The sequence below is a fragment of the Scyliorhinus canicula genome, chromosome 3 (assembly GCF_902713615.1).
Source record: "Scyliorhinus canicula chromosome 3, sScyCan1.1, whole genome shotgun sequence".
NCBI lineage: Eukaryota > Metazoa > Chordata > Chondrichthyes > Carcharhiniformes > Scyliorhinidae > Scyliorhinus > Scyliorhinus canicula.
Genome location: NC_052148.1, coordinates 56848994 through 56876176, shown reverse-complemented (window position 1 = coordinate 56876176; position 27183 = coordinate 56848994).

Genomic DNA, 27183 nt, shown 5'->3' with positions numbered 1-27183 from the left:
TTCATTTCTGATTTCCTCCTTTATGAGAGTGCTGTACTTTACCCAACCCCGCAGTTTGCCGTGATCCAATGCTCTATTCATTTTTTTAAAATTCCCAATTAAGGGCAATGTAGCGTGGTCAATCCACCTACCCTGCACATCTTTGGGTTGTGGAGGTGAGGCCCACGCAGACACAGGGAGAATGTTCAAACTCCACACGGACAGGAATTGTATTATCTGGTTAACATAAAGTAAGATTGTTGTAGTGATACAATAGCTGAGGGGCCGGGATCAAACCGGGTCTTCAGCGCCGTGAGGCAGCAGTGCTAACCACTGTGACACCGTGCTGTCCCCAATGCTGCATTAATAACCTCACAGCAAGCTTGAGATAAGGTGAAATAAGAGAGTTGATTTAGTTTACACACACACGTGGGACGGGGTTTCGCAACCTCCGCTCCTTTTACTATCACACAATAAAAGAGGGATAGGGAAAGAAAAGGGCATTATAGTTCGAAGTCCAGAACCAAAAATCCAATGGTAAATTCCTTCAGAGAATAGCAGATTGACTATGGCAGGCTGATCCATTTTTCCTGAAGGGCTGACTTCCATGATGGGAGAAGGCATGTGGGGATTAATTAGTCTTGAAGGCCGCAAATACAGAAGTTCCCATATTCCAGTAGTTCACAGTTTAGATGAGGGCCAGGCAATTTACTTTCAGGGAGCTCTTCCCGCTGGTACCTATTGGATGGAAAAATGGCAGACTGCCTGGGTTCATTTCCACATACAACTTGGGGAAGGTCATGTGACATGCTTCCCACATCTTTTCCTGAGTATTTTCCCACATCTGGAATCTTGAGGTGCTGAAGAGAGGAGTCAGGGTCCCTTTAGTCCTTTGCAGAAATACTGGGCTGGATTCTCCGCCCGGCCGTGCCACATTTCTGTTTCAGCATGCCGGCGGGATGCTCCATTACGCCGGCTGGTCAATAGGGTTTCCAATTGTGGGGCAGCCAACACTGTTGGGAAACGCCCAGGCTGCCTGAAAAACGGAGCATCCCGCCGGCAGAGAATCCAGCCCATTGTCTCCATTGGCCAGAGTTCTGCCTCCGAAATGTAAAGGGGCTGGTGCATTTCTTTGGAATTTGATTGTCTGCAGACACAGAGGGCATTAGCACATCTTCAAAGATAACAAAGTCCCTGCTGGTTTCTGTAGATCTTCCTCTGGTATGACGCATAGCTAGTCAGGATATGACCTTGTCCATTTCTTAAAATGAAATAATTTTATAGAGTAGCTAGGGATGGTTTAGATATTTATTTTCCTTCCTGTCATCTGGCCGGGGCAAGTATTTTGCTTTTGAATTTAAGTAATCAAGTCTGGAGATAATAGATAAAAGCAAATTACTGCGGATGCTGGAATCTGAAACGAATGAGAAAATGCTGAAAAATCTCAGCAGGTCTGGCAGCATCTGTAGAGGGAGAAAAGAGCGAATGTTTCGAGTCCAATGACTCTTTGTCAAAGCTTTGTCAAAATCTCGGACTCGAAACATTGGTCTTTTCTCTCCCCACAGACCCTGCTAGACCTGCTGAGATTTTCCAGCATTTTCTCTTTCGCTGGAGATAATAGAACCGCAGAGGACAGATTCAACAAAGAACCTGAGGCGGGGCCGGGATTCTCCGAACCCGCGCGGGGTCGCAGAATCGGCGGTGACGTGAAAAATTCCCGCCACGCCGCTCCAACGCCGGGTCGTGACTCTCTGGCGACCGGAGAATCGGCAGCAATCGCGCCCACGTGGTCGACGCACCGCCAGTCGGGGGCCGTTGAAAGAGGCCCCCGCGACAATTCTCTGCGGTCGACTGGTCAAATTCCCGCCAAGTTCCGCCAAGTCCCGCCGGCATGGTTCCAACCTGGTACCACCCAGCGGGAGCTCAGACCCGCGGCCGTGGTGGTCTTCCTGGTGGGGGCCTCCACGGCGTCCAGGCCCACAATCGGGGGCTACCGATCGGCTGGCGCCCGCGTTCTGGAGGGGGCCTATCTCATTCCACACGAGCCCACTGTAGGGCTCCACTATGTTGCTCCGGCGACGACCACCACGTGCATGCGCTGGCACGAAGATGCAGGGCTGCTTTTCGGCGCTGCAGCAGCACGCAGCACTCTAGCACCATGCTGGCCCCCTGAGGGCCGCTGAATCACTGGGCAGGGAGGCCCGTTGACACTGGCGTGCACCACTCTGGTGTTTATACCAGCGTCAAGATTTGGCAGGAATTTCGGAGAATCCAAGCCAGAATGTGTCATTAAAGTGGAAGTGGGTGATTATAGGTGGTGGATTGAATATGGGGTTATAATCACAAAATCAAATAACACAGAAAGTCTAGTTCAGTGGCATACGAGGGCGGGGGACGGGGAGTGGGGGGGAGGCGGTGGGGTTCGCGGTAAGAGCCGAAAATTGATTTTGGTTTTCAAAATATTTAATTGGAAGAAGTTTCTGCTCATCCAGTGGTCCTGGGTGTCATCAACACACGTGTGGGATTTGGCATTGACGGATGATGTTACCAAGTGACAAAACACAGATTAGAAATACAAGGGGGCCAAGAATCGGTCCTGGGGCTAATATTAAATTCACTGCCACATCCCTCCCTGTATGCCCACCTTGAAGATGTTCTGCTCTTCTCCCTGATGGGATTGCCATTTGTCTACTCTACTTTGTTCAGCTTTATTGCTTTCTATTTAGTTCTCAGGAAAGGCAATTGATCTAAACCATTACCTTTGCTTTTCTCTCCCCAGATGTTGCCAGGCCTGTTGAGCATTTCCAACTCTTTCTATTTTTAGCCCAGGTGCTCACATTGTCTGAGGGTTGTCTCACAGATGGCAGCAATGCAGACCGACATATAGAAAATCAGGAATTTCTTTTATTATTCTATGAGATGTGGGTGTCACTGGCAAGGATGGCATTTGGTGCCCATTCCAAAATAGCCTTGAACTGTATTTCTTTCCAGATTTTATTCACTGAATTTAAATCTCACCGGTTATCATCTCTTGCTGACAAGTGATCCAAATGAGGTAGAAAATAAACTGAGATCATATTCAAATGATTTTCTATTTTACGCACCACTTTTGGGGGCCGTCCTTCAGCTGCTAAACTCTGGAATTCCTGCTCTAAACCTCTCTGCCAAATGACCTCTTGTTGCTCCTTTAAAGCCATGCTTTAAAACCTACCTTGTTTCGCCAAACATCCTGATATCTCCTGAAGTAGTGTAGTGTCAAATAGTGTTTGATAATCACTCCTGTAATGTGCCTTGGGTTGTTTTCCTACTATCCAAATGCAAGACTTTGCAGTTGCTGAGGACTGACATTCAAGCATTTTCGTGTAATGAAGATGTCGACTGCAGTTTCAACTCGATGGGTATCACCATTGGGGCATTCTGTTACATCTAGATTGCGAGCTTTCTTGCTGGATATCCGGCCAGCTCAGTATTTCATCTCCATTGGTAAAATTATTCTCGTCTCCAGTTAGTTGCTGCTAAAGTGATTATTATCAGATCACCTGGAGATCATATTGTCTCAGCATTAGGGATTACTTTTTCTCACATGTAATCTGCTAACCACAACCATGCATGCAACTGACAAGAGAATAAACTGCTCCTTAATTTCTCAAAACCATCTTCTTCAGGCCTCTGAGAGAGAGATAGGGTCCAGGTGAACGTATTAGAGAATATATTTCATGGCTCAGCGACTTTCTGACAAATAATTTCCTGTGGGACTTCCAGGGAAGGTAATTTTAGTCATAAGAATTTGGAGGAATCAAAAGTCACCTGAAGACCACATCAAAGTGATCTGATCGGAGAACAATAAGCATTTGGGAATCTCATACAAACTGAAACAATTAATTTTTAAAAGTGAAACCCATTACTTACCTCTTCTTGAAAGTAGTTGGCATATCTGACACTTGACCTTTGCCTGTCGTTCCCTTGGTTTCCTTCAGGCCAATAAGATGCCTTTCTTCACTTTCCTCATGTTAGCGCTTTAATGAACAGTTCAGTTGACTGGCCCACTTTGTAATGCTGGCTTTTCCCACGTTTATTTCAAAAAGTAATCTGACCAGAGAATATGGCAGCGGGTGAGAACAGTAAATTCTGCAAAGTTGTGAAAAAAAAAACATACTTTTTCACAAATGTTGCACTTCAAGCTGAATCAAAAGCACCAAATTCCAAAACTTCTCAATAGAATTTATTTCATACCTTTCTCAGAATTGTACTCAATTGGATCAAACTGATATTTTTAAGTATCTGGATTTATATGGTCTATTTTCTCTTGTGTTTCAGTTAACTTCTTTTGGGTTCTCCGCCATGGAGGGAGCTGAGTTACATGAACGATTGTATTCCCTATTTTGATTTTATTTATGTGATGTGGGTGTCACTGGCAAGATCAGCATGTATTTCCCATCCCTAATTGCCCTTGAGGAATAGGTGGTGGTGAGCTACCCCCTAGAACCACTGCTGAAGTCTCTGTAGTGTAGATAAACCCACAGTGCTGTTAGGGAGGAAGACCCAGCAACAGTGAAGGAACAGCAATATTTTTCCAAGTCAGGATGATGAGTGACTGGCAGGGAATTTTCAGGTGGTGGTGTTCCCACGTGTTCCTCTTCTCCTTCCAGATGGTAGCAGTCATGGGTTTGGAAGGTGCTGCCCAAAGAGACTTTTTAAAATGTGTTCATGGGACGTGGGCGTTGCAGGCTGTGCCAGCATTTACTGTTGCTTGCCCATCCCTAATTGCCCTTGTTGGCCAGACTGGGTAAGGGTGGCAGATTTCCTTCCCTAAAGGGACATTAGTGAACCAGGTGGGTTTTTACGACACATGGTCATCATTAGAGTTCGGCTCCCTTGTCAATGTTTTAACCAAGGTTGCAATGAGGTCAGGAGAAGAGTGGTGGAACTCAATACCAGTGTCAGTGAGCAGATTTTTGCTGATCAAGTACCGCTTGATCAGTTGGTGATCCTTCCATCACTTTATTGATGATCGAGAGTCGACTGATGGGGCAGTAATAGGCCGGATAGGATTTGTCCTGCTTCTTGCGCACAGGGCATACCTGGGCAATTCACCATGTTGTATAGCCAGTGACACCCACATTCCATGAATCAATAAAAAAAAATGGACTGTAGCAGTTCAGGAAGGCTCACCAGCTCCTCGTCAAGGTCAGTTCGCGGGGTGGACAATAAATCCCGGTGCAGCCAGTGACACCCACGCCCCGTGAAGGAATTATATTTTTAAAACTAACAAATTTCATTCATTGTTCAGTCACACCATCCTCAATCGTTAATCAATTTCATTACAATTGACTGTAATTTCTTGGTTTCTTAGAACCATCAAGTAGCAGAGCACAGAAGGCCCAACAAATTTGTGCCAGCTCTTTCAAAGTAAAATCCAATTAGTCTCGTCCTCTTTTTAGCCACATACCTGCAATTTGATTCTCTTTCAAGTCATGAACCAATTTCTTTTCAATGGTTAAAATTGAATTTGTATCAGGAAGTGAATTTCAATCCTGAGCACTTGGCGTAAAAGGGTCTTTCCTCGTGTCGCATCAGGTACTTTTGTTAATCACCCTAAATCTGTGCCCTTTGATTCTCGACCATTAATCTATTGAAAACTATTTAGGTGGAAAATTGACAGTGCTTTGGGATAAAGCCGAACACAGACATGGAGATTGCAATGTACGATGAGTCACCTGCAATTTCCTTACCTGGTTCCTTGTTATCTTATTTGAACAATGGCCTTTTTTAACCTTTCAAATACAATTAACATGAAATGACGTATTCACTTATCGACATCACAGTTCCAGAGTTCCTCTGTTGCGAACGGTTATCTGATGAAATCTTTCTTCCATCAGTTAAGCAAAGGTCAGAGTACAGAGTTTAAAACCTTTGAAACGTGTTCGACAAAACCTTGAAAGAAGGGTGTTGTTCAAATCGTGTTCTTGACTGTTTGCTCCATGAGTACTGCCAGATTTTTTTAGTTTCTGATTTCCTGGCAGTTTGTTTCATTTTATTTTACCACGATTAGATGTGGCCACATCACCGGCTCTTCCCCACACAGGCGAATGTTGGGCCTGGAGAAGAATATCATACATTCTATATGTAATTGCCTTTGCCAATGGATCCTGGCATAGATAGAGGATTGGATGACTGGTAGAAGGCAGAGAGTGGGATAAAGGGGTCTTCTTCAGGATGGCAGCCGATAAGTAATGGTGTGCAATCACAACTTTTCGCAACATACATTAATGATCTGGAAGAAGGAACTGAAGGCACTGTTGCTAAGTTTGCAGATGATACAAAGATCTGTAGAGGGACAGGTAGCATTGAGGAAGCAGAGAGGCTGCAGAAGGGTTTGGACAGGCTAGGAGCATGGGCAAAGAAGTGGCAAATGAAATACAATGTGGAAAAGTGTGAAGTTGTGCACTGTGGAAGGAGGAATGGAGGCATAGACTATGTTGGAACCAACAATTCTACGGACACGTGCTTGTAGGATTAGAATAGCGGTTTTAATATACTTACAACAGAGCCAGCCTGTTAGCCGTTAAACTTTCGGTGAACTGGCCGGCTGACCCTGTGGCACTGATCTTTATAGAGCAGCTCCCGGGGGAGGAGTCCTGGGCGGAGCCAAGGGAGAAGCCCAGTACAACTCTCAAGCACTCCCAGCGCTACTCCCCCTGGTGGTCAGGTAGTGCAACTGCACTTACAATATAGACACATGTATAGACAGATTATAATCCGGTGTGAATCACATTCACCACAGACTATTTTGTAAATGGGGAAATGCTTAGGAAATCATAAAGTGTCTATGTTAAAGTGTCTGTGTCTAAGGTTAATGTGCAGATTCAGTCGGCAGTTAGGAAGGCAAATACAATGTTAGCATTCATGTCGAGAGGGCAAGAATACAAGAGCAGGCTGTACAAGGCTCTGGTCAGACCCTATTTGGAGTATTGTGAACTGTTTTGGGCCCTGTATCTAAGGAAGGATGTGCTGGCCTTGGAAAGGGTCCAGAGGAGGTTCACAAGAATGATCCCTGGAATGAAGAGCTTGGATTATGCGGAACGGTTGAGCACTCTGTATCTGTACTCGCTGGAGTTTAGAAGGATGAGGGGGATCTTATTGAAACTTACAGTATACTGCAAGGCCTGGATAGAGTGGACATGGAGAGGATGTTTCTACTTGTAGGAAAAACTAGAACCAGAGGACACCCTCTCAGACTAAAGGGACGATCTTTTAAAACAGAGATGAGGAGGAATTTCTTCAGCCAGAGGGTGGTGAATCTGTGGCACTCTTTGCTGCAGAAGGCTGTGGAGACCAAATCAGAGTGTCTTTAAGACAGAGATAGATAGGTTCTTGATTAATAAGGGGATCAGGGGTTAGTAACTTCATTGAAGCCTACTCGTGACAATAAGCGATTTTCATTTCATTTCATTTCATGGGACAAGGCAGGAGAATGGGTAAGAGAAAAATATCAGCCATGATTGAATAGCAGAGCAGACTCGATGGGGCAAGTGGCCTAATTCTGCTCCTATGTCTTATGGTTTTATGGACAAGCAATGAACAATGAGTTTCAACCAACTGCGTATGTAGTGAGGCTGTAATACTCCGCAATTGTGATATCAGACCACGCCCCACACTACATGGACGTGCGGCTGGAGACGGGAAGGGCCCAGCGCCCCACATGGAGGCTGGACGGTGCCTTACTAGCTGACAAGGCCTTCAGTGAAAGGATAGCGCGGGCCATAGCGGAATACACGGAGAACAACCAAAACGGGGAGGTCTCATCCTCCACGTTCTGGGAAGCGCTTAAGGCCGTACTAAGAGGGGAAATCATTGCCTACAAAGCGCAAAGAGATAGGGAGGAAAGGGTGGCTAGGCAGAAGCTGGTCGACTCCATACTGGAGGTAGACCGTAAATACTCCGAGGCCCCGACCGTAGAGCTCCTGGCGGAGAGAAAAGAATTACAAAGGAACTTTGACCTGCTCTCCACCAGGAAAGCAGTACACCAACTCCGCCAGGCACGCGGGGCCCTGTACGAACACGGAGACAAAGCCAGCCGCCTGTTGGCACACCAGCTGAGAAAGCAGGCAGCCAGCAGGGAAATTGCGCAAATCAGAGGTACCAGAGGCACGTGGGAAACAGAACCAGAGAGGATTAACGAAACCTTCAAGGCCTTCTACCAAGCGCTGGACAAACATATCATGGCGTTCGTATGGGGGGTAAAAATGCTAGGATCCCAAAGAAGGTCATACAAAAAACAAAATCCAGGGGGGGGGCTAGCCCTCCCGAATCTACAATTCTACCACTGGGCGGCAACAGCCGAGCGAGTAAGGGGATGGATCCAGGAGCCTTCTACCAAGAGCTATACACCTCGGAGCCCCCAACGGGGAAGGCTGGGATGAACCGGTTTCTTGATGGACTGGACATACCAGTCGTGGGAGAGGGCAGAAAACGGGATCTGGAAGCACCACTAGCACTGGGAGAGATCATGGACAGCATTAGCTCCATGCAGACGGGGAAGGCGCCGGGACCGGACGGATTCCCGGCGGACTTCTACAAAAAATTCGCGACAGCGCTGGCCCCGCACCTGCGGGAGATGTTCACAGACTCGCTAGCTAGGGGCACACTGCCACCCACGTTAGCACAGGCCTCAATCTCGCTGATACCTAAGAAAGACAAAGACCCAACGGAATGTGGGTCATACAGACCCATATCTCTGCTGAACGCAGACGCCAAAATACTGGCCAAAATCCTAGCCAAAAGGCTAGAAGACTGTGTACCTGAGGTGGTCACAGAGGACCAGACAGGCTTCGTCAAAGGTAGACAGCTTACCGCGAACATCAGGCGCCTGCTGAACGTGATAATGACCCCCTCCGGGGAGAGAACACAAGAGGTGATCGTCTCCCTGGACGCAGAAAAGGCCTTCGACAGAGTCGAATGGAAATACCTCATAGAGGTACTGGAGCGGTTCGGGCTTGGAACAGGGTTCACCGCTTGGGTAAAGCTCCTATACAACGCTGCCATGGCGAGTGTACGGACCAACAATACCAACTCCCAATACTTCCAGCTGCACAGGGGCACCAGACAAGGATGCCCACTGTCCCCGCTGCTGTTCGCACTAGCAATTGAACCGCTAGCAATCGCGCTCAGGGCAGCAAAAAATTGGAGGGGGATCCGAAGGGGAGGTAGAGAGCACAGAGTCTCACTCTATGCGGATGATCTGCTCCTCTATATCTCGGACCCACAAAGCAGCATGGACGGAATCATAGCGCTCCTGAAAGAGTTTGGAGCCTTCTCGGGCTACAAACTCAACATGAGCAAAAGTGAGATCTTCCCAGTACACCCGCAAGGGGGGGGGGGGGGGGGGGGGGGGGGGGGGGGGGGGCAGCACTAAAGGGGCTGCCGTTCAAACAAGCCCGAAATAAATTCCGCTACCTGGGGATCCAAATAGCCCATGACTGGAAAGGGATCCACAAATGGAACCTCACCAGCCTGACGGAGGAAGTTAAAAAGGACCTGCAAAGATGGAACACACTCCCGCTCTCCCTCGCGGGGAGAGTCCAGACGATCAAAATGAGCGTACTGCCCAGGTTCCTTTTCCTGTTTAGATCCATTCCGATCTACATCCCCAAGGCCTTTTTCAAAGCGCTGGACAAACATATCATGGCGTTCGTATGGGGGGTAAAAATGCTAGGATCCCAAAGAAGGTCATACAAAAAACAAAATCCAGGGGGGGGGCTAGCCCTCCCGAATCTACAATTCTACCACTGGGCGGCAACAGCCGAGCGAGTAAGGGGATGGATCCAGGAGCCAGAAGCCGAGTGGGTGCGTGCGGAGGAGGCCTCCTGCATGGGAACCTCCCTCCGGGCCCTCGCCACGGCAGCACTCCCATCCCCACCCAAAAAACACTCCACCAGCCCAGTGGTGACAGCCACCCTCCAATCCTGGAACCAACTGCGGCAGCAATTTGGCCTGTACAAAATGTCGGACAAGGCTCCCATCTGCAACAACCATAGGTTCAAACCAGCACTGACCGACGCCACCTTCAAAAGGTGGAGGCAGGACGGGGGGACACTGACAGTCAGGGACCTATACACGGACGACAGGATCGCAACACTGGACGAACTGACAGAGAAATTTCAGCTAGCTGGGGGGAACGAGCTACGGTACCTGCAGCTCAAAAACTTCCTACGAAAGGAGACAAGGACGTACCCACAACCGCCACGACAGACACTATTGGAAGACCTACTGGACGCAAGTATCCTAGAGAAAGGGAACTGTAGTGACATGTATGACCGACTGGTAGATAGGGACGACACCGTACTGGACGCAACAAGAAGGAAATGGGAGGACGACCTGGGGATGGAGATAGGGTGGGGACTCTGGAGCGAAGCACTGCATAGTGTCAACTCCACCTCCACGTGCGCAAGGCTCAGCCTGACGCAACTTGGTACATAGAGCCCACTTAACGAGAAACCGTATGAGTAGGTTCTTCCCGGAGGTGGAGGACAAATGTGAGCGGTGCCAGAGAGGCCCGGCCAACCACGCCCACATGTTCTGGTCTTGCCCCAGACTTGTGGAGTACTGGACAGCCTTCTTCGAGGCTATGTCCAAAGTGGTGGGGGTGAGGGTTGAGCCATGCCCGATAGTGGCGGTCTTCGGGGTTTCAGACCAGCCAGATCTATTCCTGGGGAGGAGGGCGGACGCCCTTGCCTTTGCCTCCCTGATTGCCCGCCGTAGAATTCTGTTTGGCTGGCGGTCAGCAGCACCACCCAGAGCTGCAAACTGGCTGTCCGACCTCTCGGAATCTCTCCAAATGGAGAAAATCAAATTCGCCATCCGAGGGTCAGACGACGGCTTCCACAGAACGTGGGAGCCATTCATGCAACTGTTCCGGGACCTGTTTGTGGCCAACGTACATGAGGAAGAATAGTCGGGTGGCCAAGAACCAGGGGAAAATGGACGGGAATCGGGGGAAGGTAGCCGGGGGGAGGGGGGGGGGGGGGATACGGGCTCGGTATGGGGGTTTGATGGCAAGCCAAGGCCCAAAACCAAACTATAAATAAATGCCTATAAACATGTGCCTCGGCCATATTGGGGAAGGTAAAATATGTATGCTGGCTAAAGGGGGCGGCCACAATTATTGTTATGAAGATGCTTACCTGTAAATATTCATGTTAAATTTTTGTGTTTTCCTTTTTTTTTCTCTCTCTCTAATAACTTGTAATTTGTCATATATAAAATATGAAAACTCAATAAAAAAACATTTATAAAAAAAATGTAGTGAGGCTGTGGCTTATCATTATTTTCTTCAACTATTGTACACCCATATTCCTGGTGGCACTCTGTTCAAATTCACAAGTAAGCACGAAGAACTTGGTTAAGTCTTCTTGCCACCTGTGGCATTATGCCCTGACATGAATCATCATTGCTTTCAAGACAGAAGCAGTGAGGTGGGAAAATGAGGATGGAGATTTATATGAGTCTCAGAAGTTCTTCTGCTAGGACTGCCGTACAATTAAGGACAATGGATTGCCTCGCAGAGCTACTGGCCCAAACAAGCGGATGGCAGATCAGCAGCACCATCAATATCGGTGCTTATTATCGAGGCTGCAGAGAAGGACATGTAAAGTTTTTTTCTTATGCCAGGACCAGGCAGTCAGGCCCCAGCAATCATAGAGGTGAGCCCTCCAGTCTTGGCATTGGAGAGCACTCCGTGAGAGTTCAGAATGGTAGATAGGTCACCATCCAGAAAAGTAGCAAGAGGCAGGCATTGCAGGAGACTCGACGGTTTGTGCCATTCTCAAACAGTTACTCAGCCTTGGAGACTTTGGGGGTGACAACACCTTGAAGGAGTGTAATTCAGGCCATGGCACCCATTGGGCAGATTGCACAGAGAGGAACAGCAAAGTGTAGAAATATAGACGTTACAGAAGATTCCATAGTTAGGGCGACTGTCAGACACTTCTGTAATGGTCACCATAAGTCGCACATGGTATGTTGCATCCCTGATGAAAGGACATCACAAAAGGGTGCTGGATGCTCTATAGGAGGAAAAGAGTTAGCTACAAGTTGTGGTACACGTTGTTAGCAAAGTCATAGAGAAAGCAGGTATTGAAGCCACATGGTCAGATTTTCAAGAGCTAAGAAGGAGGAACCTCAAAAGTATTAATTCTGGATTATTCCCAGTGACACAAGTTAGTAGGAAGAGACGAAGGATGAATGCATGGCTTGAGGCGTGATATAAGGCGTGTTCTGGGACAAGAGGAACCCATTCAAAACGGAGAGTTTACAACTCAACAGGACGAGGACCAAATTGCTCATGGGGCTGGGGGAGGGTTTAACATAAATTTGTTGGGATATGGGCACCGACATAGAAAAGAGGAATAAGGTGCACAAAATGAGATTGATGGACAGTACTGGAGAAGGAAGTAGCACCATATTAGTTAGGAACAAACTCAGAAGGGCTATGAGGAACACAAAGGTAGGTTTACAATGTATAAATGGACAAAGTGCAGTGAATAATGTGAATGAAATACAAGCACAAATAGCTGTGTGGGAATATAATGTAGTGGCAATAATGGACACGTGGCTTAAATATGGAGGACTGGGTGCATAATATGTAATGATGTTGAATGTTCAGAAAAGATAGAGAAGGGCAAAATGGAGGTAATTAGATTGGATTTGATTTATTCTCACACATACCGAGGTATAGTGAAAAGTATTGTTCTGCATACAGTCCAGACAGATCATTCCATACATAAAGAAAAAACATAGCACATACATAAATTCACAATGTAAATACATAGACACAAGCAACAGGTGAAGCATACAGGAGTTCAGTACTACTTCATTGGCCAGGGCATTTTTACAAAATTATGAGAGGTATGGACAGGGTGGATAGCAACAAGCTTTTCCCAAGAGTGGGGGTGTCAGTTACAAGGGGTCACGATTTCAAGGTGAGAGGGGGAAAGTTTAAGGGAGATGTGCGTGGAAAGTTTTTTACGCAGAGGGTGGTGGGTGCCTGGTACGCTTTACCAGCAGAGGTGGCAGAGGCGGGCACGATAGCATCATTTAAGAGGCATCTAGACAGGTATATGAACGGCTGGGAACAGAGGGAAGTAGACCTTGAAAAATAGGAGACAGGTCTAGATAAAGGATCTGGGTCGGCGCAGGCTGGGAGGGCCAAAGGGCCTGTTCCTGTGCTGTAATTTTCTTTGTTCTTTGTTCTTTGAGAGGTTGAATAAACTTGGTTTGTTATCACTGGAATGAAGGAGGTTGAGGGGCGACCTGATGGAGGTCTACAAAATTATGAGGGGCATAGACAGAGTGGAAAGTCAGAGACTTTTTCCCAGGTTAGAGGGGTCAATTACTAGGGGCCATAGGTTTAAAGTGCGAGGGGCAAGGTTTAGAGTAGATGTACAAGGCAAGTTTTTTTACACAGAGGGCAGTGGGTGCCTGGAACTCTCTGCCAGAGGAGGTGGTGAAAGCAGGAATGATAGTGATGTTTAAGGGGCATCTTGAAAAATACATAACTAGGATGGGAATAGAAGGATACGGACCCCGGAAGTGTAGAAGATTTTAGTATTCCGTTGCTGTACTTTTCTTTATTCTTTGTACTCAGATGTGTGAAGAGATCAGATCAGTCCATAAGAAGGTCATTCAGGAGTCTGGTAACAGTGGGGAAGAAGCGGTTTTTGAATATGTTCATGCGTGTTCTCAGACTTTTGTATCTCTTGCCTGATGGAAGCAGTTGGAAGAGTGAATAAGCCAGGTGGGAGGGGCCTTTGATTATGCTGCCCTCTTTCCCAAAGCAGTGGGAGGTGTAGACAGAGCCAATGGATGGGGGGCGGGCTCGCGTGATAGACCGGGCTGCGTTCACGAATCTCTGTAGTTTCTTATGGTCTTGGGCCGAGCAGTTGCCATACCAGACAGTGATGAAGCCAGATAGCATGCTTTCTCTGGCGCATTTGTAAAAGTTTGTAAGAGTAATGTGGACATGCCGAGAAAGTATAGGCACTGTTGTGCTTTTGGTCATAGTGTTGACGTAGGTGGACCAGGACAGATTGTTGGTGATGTGCATGCCTAGGAATTTGAAGCTGTCGACCATCTCCACCTCAGCACCATTGATGCAGAAGGGGGTGTGTACAATGCTTTGCTTCCTGAAGTCACTGGCCAACTCTTTAGTTTTGATGACATTGAGGGAGAGGTTGTTGTCACTACACCAGTCTACGAGGTTCTCTATCTCCCTCCTGTACTCATCGTTGTTCGAGATCAGACCTACCAGGGCCGTGTCATCAGCAAATTTGTAGATGGAGTTGGAGGCAAATTTTGCCATATAGTCGTGTGTGGAGGCAAATTTTGCCATATCGTCGTGTGTGTATAGGGAGTATTGCAGCCTTGCGGGGCCCCAGTATTGAGGACTATTGTAGAGGTGTTGTTGTTTCGTCTTCCTGATTGTGATCTATGGGTCAGGAAGTTGAGTATCCAGTTGCAGACAGAGGAGCCAAGTGCTACGTTTTGGAGCTTTGAATTGAGCTTGGCTGGGTTTATGGTGTTGAAGGCAGAGTTGTAGTCAATGAATAGGAGTCTGACGTAGGAGTCCTTGCTGTCGAGATGCTCCAGTGATGAATGTAAGGCCAGGGAGATGCCGTCTGTTGCGGACTGGTTGTGGCAGTATGCGAATTGCAGTGGATCAAGGCATTTGGGGAGTATGGAATTGATGTGTCTCATCATCAAGTGCTCTCAAAGCACTTCATAATGATTAATAATACTGATCAATAAATTAATAATTTTGGATAGAAAGGAAGTTCTTAAGTTGTCAAGAATGGAATCCATTTCAGTAGGAGTTGAGAAGGAAAAAGAGGTTGATCATGCTACTGGGGGACTCCAAAGCGAGATAGAGGAGCAAATCTGCAAGGAAATAGGGCAGCACGGTAGCACAAGTGGACAGCGCCAGGGTCCCAGGTTCGATTCCTTGCTGGGTCACTGTCTGTGAGGAGTCTGCACGTTCTCCCCATGTCTGCGTGGGTTTCCTCCGGGTGCTCCAGTTTCCTCCCACAGTCCAAAGACATGCAGGTTAGGTGGATTGATCATGATAAATTGCCCTTAGTGAACAAAAAGGTTAGGAGGGGTTATTGGGTTATGGGGAAAAGGGTGGAAGCGAGGGTTTAAGAGAGTCGGTGCAGACTCGATGGGCTGAATGGCCTCCTTCTGCACTGTATGTTCTATGTATGAAATCACAAAGATGTGCGGAATTATAAAGTGGTGATACTGAGAACTTTAATGATTCAAATATTGATTGGGATACTGTTAGAGTAATGGGTGAGGATGAAATATTTCTGAGATAAGTCAGGGGAGCTTCTTTAACTAGTATTTTCTCAGTCCAACTAGAAAGGAGGCAATGCTGGATCTCATGCTGGAGAAAGAGGTGGGCCAAATTGACCAAGGGCACAATTTAACGGGAAAAATTCTGTCTAGTTCCCAGTGGTGGGTAAGGTTTCAGAAGCAAGCATGTCAAAAGTCAACAAATCAAGAGGTTTGAGTTAATTCAGGAAAGCCTGCATGGATTTTCAAAAGGTGGATCATGCCAGACTAATTTAACTGATTCATTTGATGAAGTAACAGCAAAGTTGATGAAGGGATTGCAATGGATGTTGTCTGCAATGCAAAGGGATTTCAAGAAGGTCTTCGACAAAGTCAACAAAATTGAAGGTCATGGAATAGGAGGGCCAGTATCAAAATAGGGCTGAAGGACAGAAAACAACTGGTGGTTATTTTTCAAACTGAAGCATGGTACACAGCAGTGTCCTCCAAGGGAGAGACAGCAATCGTCACATGGTCCTGATAAAGCATGTTTACTAACATGAAAACCTGTGAACTGATTCTGTCAAGAAGGTGACCAAACCCGGCCACGGTGGCTGACGGTCCAGGCAGTAAAAGCCCATTGTTCCTCCAGTAGTAATTCATTTATATTGTAAATTTGATTCCAGTAACAATCAACAAAAAGTATTCTTTTAATCTCTACTACTGGGATTCATTGAATGTATGTGCTGCAATTTGATTGGAGTCTTTTGCAAAGTGGATAAAGTGTTTTGTTATTGTTGATCACAGTGGAGGGACACAGGTTATTTACTCGTCTCGCTGGGGAAGCAGTTATCATTCAATGTCAATGTTAAGAATCCATTCAACGGCTTCAACTGAGAGTGTGTGAATCGTTGTGATGACACCAGGAATTTGCCTCGCAGGGCAAGAGTTGTGGGCGATGGTCTAACCTGGGGATGTCCACAGTCACAATTTGAGCTGTTCCTCATGTTCCACTTGTGAAGCAAGTGGCCACATATTCCCCGGCTCAAGCGGTCGAGGGTTGTTCAAATTGTTTTGTGAAACCCAGGACTTTCCCACCAAGATAAATTACCAGATTGCAGTCACCAGGAGGGGTGTCATCGAGAGGTGGGCTGTTGTTAGTTTGTAGTGTGTGGAATGTGTCCAACAGGGACTACATGATTTCAGCGTGAGATTTTTTTGAGATTATGTGTCAATTGGAGTGCTTCACTAGTTGTCAAACGATGTTGTCCTTTGAGGATGGTTTCCCTGTGGACATCAGGAAGTTTGAAGTGTGCTAGCGCAGGAAGCTACATAAGCCTGTGTTGGTTTCTTCTGTACAAATGTTTTGTCGCATTATTGATAAGTGAACAGAACTTATGTGGCATGTATATTTATTTGTGTTCAATTACTACATAATGTATATTTAAATTAGGTTTGTTTTTCACAGAAATGTCATTTTTAAACATGTAAAAGAAATTGGAGTGTGCCTAATGAAGTGTGAGGTAAGCATTTTGGCGGGAAAAATACTGGCGAGACAGTGGTGGCACGGTAGCACATTGGTTGGCATTGTTGTTTTACAGCACCAGGGTCCCAGGTTCGATTCCCGGCTTGGGTCACTGTCTGTGCGGAGTCTGCACGTTCTGCATGGAGACTGCGTGGGTTTCCTCTGGGTGCTCCGGTTTCCTCCCACAAGTCATGAAAGACGTGCTTGTTAGGTAATTTGAACATTCTGAATCTGCCCTCTGTGTACCTGAACAGGCGCCGGAACATGGAAACTAGTGGATTTTCACAGTAACTTCATGTTAATGTAAGACTACTTGTGTCAATAAAAGATTATTATAAAATAAGGGGTAAATTTTTTAAAGAGTAGGAGGACCTGGGTGTATATGTGTAGAAGTTATTGAAGGTGGCTGGGCAAGTGGAGAGAGCAATTAATAAAGTATATAAGTATTCTGGGCTTTAATAAAACGGGATTGAGTACGGGAGCAAGGAGGCTATGTTTAACTTATACAAGACACGAGTTAGACCGCACCGAGAGTATTGTATTCAGTTTTGGGTGCAGCACCTTAGGAAGGATGTGAACACATTGGAGGCAGCGGGGTGGGGGAATGAGAAACTTCAGTCATGAGCATAGATTGGGGAGCCAATCATTGCCCGCCCAAGATCAATGAACTCAGCATTTGCAGAGGAACTGTCTCACCTGTTTTGTTCAGTCACTGACTGATTAAATTCCACAGAGCTCTCAGGGTAGCTCCATATCCTTTTCAAACTGGTTATCCAATATTTCTTGAATAGATTGACAGACCATGCAGTTAAGTATTATTAATTGTGAAAAAAATTAATTCAACACGTACCAATTCCTTAAATAAAAACAAATATTTTTAAATGCGCTGTTCGCGTGCATACAAAGAGAAAATATGTGCTCGAGATTTGAGTGGTGGACACTTTTCAGAAGCAACGCTTAATTATTTTGCGTCTTTTATCATAGAAAATGTCAGTGCGTCTTTTATCATCAAAAAGGTCACTTGCTCTATTGAAGGAATGCATTTATTCAGGAATTAGAAAAATACTCAATCTTCCATTATCCGTTGCAGAAAAGTAGCAGCCGATTTTCCTTTTGAGAAATCATGTTGGCTTTGTCTGATCAGACCTGAATGTTCAAAGCGCATTGTTAAAACTTAATTAATACTGGATCCCAACATTCCCCGATGATTAATTCAGGACAATAGTTCCCAGTTTTCGCTCTCCTTCCTATCTTGAGTAGTAGTTCATTCGGGGGGGGGGGGGGGGGGGGGGGGGCACCCTGGCTGCCCTGACGAGGTCATTCACCTTCTTGTGGCACTGGGTGCCTGTCCTCGGTGTCACTGCCACAGCACTGACGGCCTCTGCCACCTCCCTCCACAGACGCCGGCTGAGGCCTGGGGCAACCCTGCGGCCAGGTCCGGGGTACAGGGCCCTCCTCTCCTGTACTGCGTCCAGGAGCGCCTCGATCTCGTGCTCCTGGAACCTCGGGGCTGTGCAGCGGGAATCCATCTTCGCGGGTCTTCCGGGGGGGGGGGCACGTCTTTTGTGCTGTGACGACGCGCGTCCATGGCAGGTGACGCCGTCGCGAATGGCGTCAAGCCGCTGCTAGCCCATTCAGGCCCGGAGATTTTGAGATGTTTGGGGGGGGGGGGGGGGGGGGGGGGGCCATGCCGGAGTGATCCGCGCCTGGCTGGGAAAGCCGTTGGATCACAGGAAGCCATTCGATTGGGGTCATACCTGTTAATTGTATGGAGATTGGCCTTAAGTGGCGATTATTGGTTTCTCGCCATGCCATAGCAGGTTCCTGATTTCACCAATGGGAGCAGGCCGATTAGATCACAAACAGATCGGCGCTCAGCACGGTTCTCGATTTTTGCCTCTGCATGATCTAACGCCCATGTCGCACTCTCGCTCAAGCCCAACTTGGCACTTAATTCACACGCAAAGGGTGCAATTCATCTGAAAATTTTCAAAGTCCAGTTTTCAGCAGGTTTGGTGGGGAGTTTTGCAATGGCTGGGTTGGCGAGATCGCAGCCCAGATGCAACAGCACGTACTGCCAAAAATTAGTCCACACGAGATTGGCTCCCTCTCCATCTGATTCAACCGACTCACCGCAAACAAGGGGGAGCTGCTTTTAAGCACTTCCCTCACGGCTTGCACCCAGTCAACACACGAGTATGGCGGTGCGCAGATCTGCTCTTCACATTGGGGTTGCCAAGGTCACAAGGCTTACCGATGCTGTGGATAAGACAGGCGGGGCACCCTACTCCTCTGAGAGAGTCAGAAAACAAGAATCAGAGTCAGAAATGCATCCTGGGAGGCAGTGACAGTGGTTGTCAGTTTAGGCAGCTTGACAAGAATCATCATTGTTCAATTTAGGAAGAGGTCAAAGGACCTCCAACACGCTGCAAGGGTAAGTTACCACCTATCTCCTTGCATCAGTTCCACCTGCCACCCCTCAAATTCCCAACCCAGACCCCCCCCAAACCACTGGCTGACACCTCGCATCCTCCCCACATCTGATCTTCATGCTCAGGGTCCCTTGGCACCCAGCAGCACAACCCCTTCATGCCCAGGTGAGGTACCCACAGATGTTACCTACCATAGACCCCTCTGATGCATCAAGCATGTGGCTTACAATGCCCTTTCGTTGGCCCCACAGGAGAAGATAGTCCACAGTAAATGAGAAAGGGCCAAGACAAGGGGGCAGAATACCAGAGATTTGAGTCCTCATCCCCTGGGAGGAACAGGCCCTAGAAATTGTGGGGTTCCCAGAGGAGAGAGTAGTGACCGACAGCAAAGTTTGCCTGTGCCAGAGAGGTAAGGATCCGTTTTTCCTTCACCCACATGACCTGCCTCGGTGAGTTCTTGATATCAGACAAAATGATCCTTCCCTCTGACTGACTACATGTCCATTGTCCCTCAGGATCATCATCTGATGAGGTTGGGTCATCCAGAGTCGAACCCTGCCCCAGCCACCCAAGAGAACACATCGGAGGGGAGCTCAGATGAAACCAATATCGAGGTGTCAAAGCTATCACCTACATATCCGATCAGCACAGATACACACACCTGGGGTGTGTAACATTAGTGGACAGGCTTCTGGGGCACAATCTGGTGAGCACCTTACAATTGCTGCTGCACATCAGGTGGAGGCAGGACTATCCAAGGGAGACAGCAGTCGGAGGTCTGCTGGATTCCAGGATACAGCTAAGTCCCTGCCAGGTGCCGAGCCTCTGGACAAGTTTCTCCCAGAGCGGATGCAGGTGATAGGAGGCAACAGTGAGATTCAGAAGTGGGTGTCAGTGACTGAAAGGCAAATTGGAGGAATCCCAAAGGCTGAACACGCAGGAGATGCCACTGGCAATGCGTGGCACCGAGGCTAACACTGTTGGGGCACAACGTCCGTGTCTCGTCTTGAGTGGTGGTGCCCATGGCATGGCACTATCTCTGATGACCATAGGCTGAGGGCTGCGACATCATATCTCATGAGTGACTTGTCCCAGGTGCAGATGGACATTGCCGAGGTACTCCAGGATATGGCCCAATCACCGAGGACCATTGCTGAGTGCATTGGCCCCATGGTGCAGAAAATGGGGAGCCTCCAGGACTGGCAGAGCCAGATGACTCAGAGACTGCTGGCGCTCTATGTCCCATGGAGTCGCCCAGGGACTTAGGGGCACTGTCGTGAAGGAGTAGGTGCTGAATGAGATACCTTCAATTACGACACAGGAGAGAAGATTGGTAATTCAAAGGCTTGGCCAGAGGCCGAGTCCCCCAGGGTTCCAAGCCCTGTCTTAAAGGGGCCATTGCATTAAAGGTAAGGTACAGCTATACAGTATACAGTTATCATTCATCACATTCACCCCCTGTTTAAAAAAAAACGCATAGTCCGTCGGGGGTGGTGGAATTACATGTTTAGTCATTTGGGTGGTCTGATTGTCAGTGTTCACCTTCTCAGCTCCGGTGGTGGTGTCATGGATAAGGTCGTCCTCGGCGGTGGTATATCCGGGAGCACAGTTAGAACATAGAACATAGAACAGTACAGCACAGAACAGGCCCTTCGGCCCTCGATGTTGTGCCGAGCAATGATCACCCTACTCAAACCTACGTATCCACCCTATACCCGTAACCCAACAACCCACTTAACCTTACTTTTTAGGACACTACGGGCAATTTAGCATAGCCAATTCACCTAACCCGCACATCTTTGGACTGTGGGAGGAAACCGGAGCACCCAGAGGAAACCCACGCACACACGGAGAGGACGTGCAGACTCCACACAGACAGTGACCCAGCCGGGAATCGAACCTGGGACCCTGGAGCTGTGAAGCATTTATGCTAACCACCATGCTACCGTGCTGCCCCCTGAGCCTTTGCCCGCGTTGGAGCGGGTGTGGGGGGGGGGGGGGGGCGGTATCCGGGTTGACTAGGGTGATTGTGCCGGCGCTGGCTGGGGGAGGGGGGTGCTATGGGGGGGAGGGGAGCGTTGGTAGAAGGGGGTGCGTCGATGGGAGAGCCAGCGGGTGCCAGGTCTCGCAGGGAAACGGTGTCCTGCCTGCCGTCGGGGTGCTCGACGTAGGCGTATTGAGGGTTTCTGTGTAGCACTTGGACCCTCTTGACTAGGGGGTCTGTCTTATGGCTCCTCACGTGTCTCCGGAGTAGAACTGATCCCGGAGTCGTCAGCCAACGTGGAAGCGAGACCCCAGAGGTGGACTCCCTGGGGAAGACAAACAAACGGTTGTGAGGGGTCTCGTTCGTGGCTATACAAAGGAGCAACCTAATGGAATGTAGGGCATTGGGTAGGACCTCCTGCCAGCGGGGAAACCGAACAGTGTAAAGATGCTGCGCAGTGCCTTGATTACGGAGGCCGAGGTCATATCGGGGCAACACCTGTGGCACTGTCTCTTTTTTGAGACAGAGTCTTCTGCGGCACAAGGTAGCCGTCATCTCCTCGCAAAACCAACAATGCCTGTACACTTTGGGTCGTTGCTGGCCTCCCCTTCTGGGAACCTCAGTTTGTGCAGTGGCCCTGTGCACAGGTGGGTGCCACATCTAACCCGCATTGTCGCTGCTGCCTTCTATGGGGTCTGCCCTCCTTGGCTGCTATAAGCAATGTGAGGGCAGCCTTCACTGGGGACAACATAGTTTTATCTGGAAGGAATTGGAGAAGGAGAGACCAGTATTGGGGCTTTCACCCCAGGACCCTCAAATTCCCCAAGCCTCCCACCCTTACCATGACTGTCTTGCCTTCTCACAGAGTGCCATCCAATGAGCCACTCTGCTGGCAAACCCTGTTCTGCACACTCACCCTCGGCCACATCAGGAGCCCCTAAATTCCATACCTCTGCCAAGAACAGTAGGGAGACGGTGCTCAGCAGCTTTCCGCTCATCCACACATTTACCCTTTGGTCATCAGAAGATCCACAGTGGTGAAGCCCTGCTCCTTCGTGTTTGAAGTTTGGCAGCTGCCTTTATGCTGCGGATGCTCTTAGAGTTCAGGCACAAAGTTTGCTGGACATGCAATGCACTAATCATCCTCAGAGGCATGGCACATGTGCTCTCAAGGAGGTACTCGAGAGTTGAGCAGCCTGAAATGCTATCACAACTAACAAGGTTAATTCCTCATTTGAAATAGCCTTTTGCTGTGAAGCCAGAGGCTGCTCAGTCAAAGCGAGGGAAATTGAATTTCAGGATAGAAATCGCAACAAGGTGCTGTGCTGGAAATTTTGGCAAAGCTTTGGCAAAGAGTCATCCAGACTCAAAATGTTAGCTCCTTTCTCTCTCCACAGATTCTGTCAGACCTGCTGAAATTGTCCAGTATTTTCTGTTCTTGTTTCAGATTCCAGCATCCGCAGTAATTTCTTTTGATCTGTTTTGGACGTGTTTAGTGGGACAGACAGGCTGAAGCTGTGGTTGTCCCTATTATGAGTCTCCACAATATTTAAAGATGGCTTGAAGGCCTCACAGACGCAAAGCACTTCACCCACCCTTCTGACCCCTGACCTGGAACGCTTCAGCCCCCCAGCCAAGCCCAACCCCACTGAGGGCTTCCCCACCCCTTCCGAGCACTGGGTCAGCCCTTGAGCTGCAGACAGTAAAATGTAACTGGCTACTCACCTCCTCATTTCCCCTCAGTAACCATTGCGCCAGCTTCACATTTTTGAAAAGGACTCCTAAACAACGCCTGTGTGACTTCCCACTGGGGAGTCGGATAATTCCCAGGAGGCCACCGCATTTGACAAGGGCAGCATGGTAGGACAAGTGGCTAACACTGGGGCTTCACAGCCCCAGGGTCCCAGGTTCAATTCCCCGTTGGGTTACTGTCTGTGCGGAGTCTGCACGTTCTCCCCGTGTCTGCATGGGTTTCCTCCGGGTGCTCCGGTTTCCTCCCACAGTCCAAAGACGTGCAGGTCAGGCGGATTGCCCATGTTTAATTGCCCTTAGTGTCCAAAAAGGTTAGGAGGGGTTATTGGGCTACGGGGATAGGGTGGAACTGAGGGCTTAAGTGGGTCAGTGCAGACTCGATGGGCCGAATGGCCTCTTTCTGCACTGTATGTTCTATGTTCTATGACTTCAAGCTTGTTAATGAGATTGAAATTAATGCAAATGAGGGTTAATAATATTCTCGCCATTTTTGGCGTGATGTGAAACTTGCCATCGGGAGCAGGCCAGGTTAACTCGCAAAATGGTTCGCGCGGGCCAGGTGAACTCGCAAAATGGTTCAGCACGAATCTCGATTTTGCTATCTCCTGCTATTTATCTGTTGAACTCAAAATATTTGTTCAACGTCTCTGCCGTTTTCTCATTGTCCACAGTAATTTCTCCTATCTCTACCTCTAAGGGACCAACATTTATTTCAATTCTTGTCTTCTTGTTCATATACTTATAAAAGCTTTTACAATCTTTTTATATTGCTAGCTCATTTAATTGCATGTTCTATATTTAACCTTTTTGATTGCACTTTGCTGATTTCTGAAACACTCCCAATCCTCAGGCTGACTGCTATTCATTGCAACATTATATGCCTCTTCATTTAATCTCATTCTATCTTTAACCTCCTGTTAAGTTACATTTTTTCATTTTATCAGGAAGTATATTTTTGTCGAACACTTTGAATTGTTTCTTTAAATGTTTACCACTGATTTTTATCACAGTCTTTTTAAAAGATTTTTTTTTAAATAAAAATTTAGAGTAGCCAATTATTTTTTTCCAATTTAGGGGCAATTTAGCATGGCTAATCCACCTACTCTGCACATTTTTGGGTTGTGGGGGCGAAACCCATGCAGACACAGGGAGAATGTGCAAACTCCACACGTACAGTGACCCAGAGCTGGGATCGAACCTGGGACCTCGGCGCCGTGAGGCAGCTGCGCTAAGCCACTGCGCACCGTGTTACCCTTTTTTTAAGATTATTTTTTCGAGCCAGCCTGAGTCAGCTCACACCTCATACCAACGTACTTATTTCTATGGCTTTGTTTTAAAATGTTTGTTTGGAACTGGAGTACATTGTTTTCAAACTTTAAGGCATATTCATGGTCTTTCAGGGAATTAAAGGATAAAGGATATCGGCAGGAAACTGGAATTAACTTCATTGCAGTGTTAATGTAAGCCTACTAGTGACAATAAAGATTATTATGATCATGTAAAATGTCGGAGTAGGCTTCTCGATCAGCGATGGCCGAAGGTCCAATTTCTTTCCATCACACGGCTGATCTGAAATCTCTCCCACTCCTACCGGTGGTGTCCATTGTAAAGAATTACAAGTTGATACCCAATCTGCGAGGCTATGAACACAGTTTCCTTGGCCATCGAGTACTTCAGTTCGACTTGAACCCAGAGCTTCTGGCTCACAGGAAGGATGCTACTCACTGTGCCACAAAACCTTCTGCACTGCATCGATGTAAAATAGCTTCATCCCTATTTGGTTCTACAGCATATTATCCCAGGACTTTGTCAATGGGTTTGTTTGGCCTGTGCCATGATTGAACAACTATTACAATTGCCTTTGTTACAAGTTCCAATTATTCTCAATGCCCTGTACGACTGTAAAACGGGCTTATAGACGACTCTCACAATGTTTCCTAATCTCCACCCATAATAATTCTACTTCCTGATCTTCTGAGCCAAGATTATTTCTCACCATTTTCCTTATGCCATCCTTTAATATCAGAATGGCCGCTGCTCCTTTGTCATTCTGCCTATTTTTGAAATGTTTCATACTCTGGAATATTCATTTCTCAAGATTTGTCATCATATAACCGTATCTCTGTAATTAAACCAAAACCATTTCTCGTTATTGGTGTCACTAATTTATCCATCTTATTGTGGGTGCTTTGTGCATTCAGATAAAGAGCCTGCAATTATTTTTCCTGCTATTCTCTGTAGACAGCATTTCAACTGATATACCTTTACCGTAAAACACTCTGTCCCTTTCTGTACCACTCTGCCGGTCTTTACCCAAATTACTATGCAGCTTATTTACTCAAATTTTTATCTTCAGATTCGTAAATCTCCATCTGCCTGATCCCACCCACTCCCCATGTTAAATTATATCTCCATACACAGCCCTTGTTATCTGATTCCTGAGGACACTGATGCCAGTCCGGTTTAAGGGAAGCTCATCCAAACAGAGCAACTCCTTCCTTACCTTGTTTTAAATTCTTGAGTAGGTGTAGGCGTCGCAGGCAAGGCCAGCAATTGTTGCTCGTCCCTAATTGCCCATCCCTAATTGCCCTCTAACTGAGTGGCATTTTGAAGATCAACCAGATTTCTGTGGTTCTGGAGTCACATGTAGGTCAGACCAGGTAACAACAGCAGATTTCCTTCTTTAAAGGATATTGGTGAACCCGATGGGTTTTTATGACACTTAACAATGGTGTCATGGTCATCATTAAACTTCTCATTCCAGATTTGTCAATTCAAATATCACCATCTGCCATGACAGGTTTCGAACCTGGGTTCCCAGAGCATTACCCGGGTGTCTGAATTACTAGTCTAGTGACAAGACTAGTACAAGGGCAGCACGGTAGCATTGTGGATAGCAGAATTGCTTCACAGCTTCAGGGACCCAGGTTCGAATCCGCCTTGGGTCACTGTCTGTGCGGAGTCTGCACATCCTCCCCGTGTGTGTGTGGGTTTCCTCCGGGTGCTCCGGTTTCCTCCCACAGTCCAAAGTCCAAAGATGTGCAGGTTAGGTTGATTGGCCATGATAAATTGCCCTTAGTGTCCAAAATTGCCGTCAGTGTTGGGTGGGGTTACTGAGTTATGGGGACGGGTGGAGGTGTTGACCTCGGGTAGGATGCTCTTTCCAAGCACCGGTGCAGACTCAATGGGCCGAGTGGCCTCCTTCTGCACTGTAAATTCTATGATAAGACCACTATGTCACCACCTCACCACTGGTCTCAGTCTTCTTCTTCGGTGATCACTTGCTAACGAGTATGATTGCCTACCTAAAATAATCTGCTTCAATGGTCATGGATTCTGTGGGTTCTTGCATGGCTAATGAGCCCAATCTTAGAGTCACATCTTCAACTGCACACTTGGCAGGTATTTCCAGGAGGTGGAATCGATCCTTGGACTCTAGATCACTGGTTATCCTTTCTCAGGCTCCATTTCCAGGCCTCCTTGTGATTGCGTGCTATTGAAGAATTGTGTCCCTTCAATCAGGAGGTTCCTCCTAGTTGAATGAATCTGAGGAAGGCTCTCCCAGGCATGGATGTCTATGTTGCAGTTCTTGAGGTAAGTCTTTGAAGCACTTTCATTTTCCTCTTGTTCAGGAGCCTTCCTTGAGCTGGGTGAAGATTTGCTTTGGCAGTTGGGACTCTGACATCCTAAGCACATGACAGGCTCAGCATAGTTAGTTTCGGATGATCATGGCCTTAATGCAAGTGTTCTTGATTCATTCAAGGATATGGATGTTATTACACCTGTCCTCCCAGCTAATTTGGAGAATCCATCTCAAACAGCGTTCATGGTACCTGTCTAGGGTCTTGAAGTGATGTCTGTCTGTAATCCAGGTGGCTGAGCCATTTGGAAAAGTTGGGAGGATGACCGCCTTGTGCACGAGGATCATTCAACACCCACATCCCACTTCCGCATTATCACTCCGCCTTCTTCTGCGATCTATTCATGGAAAATAAACTACCCCCTGATGTGACCATCAATTCACTCAAGACACGAGAGGAAGTAAACTGTGGCTTTAATAGACTTACAACTGAGCCTGTCTGCGACCAGAAGAACTAAGTGCAGACTCACAAGACCGCAGCACTTTATACTTCCGGTAGTGGGAGGGGCCATGTGCGGAGCCATTGGCGGAGCCAAGGGTGGAG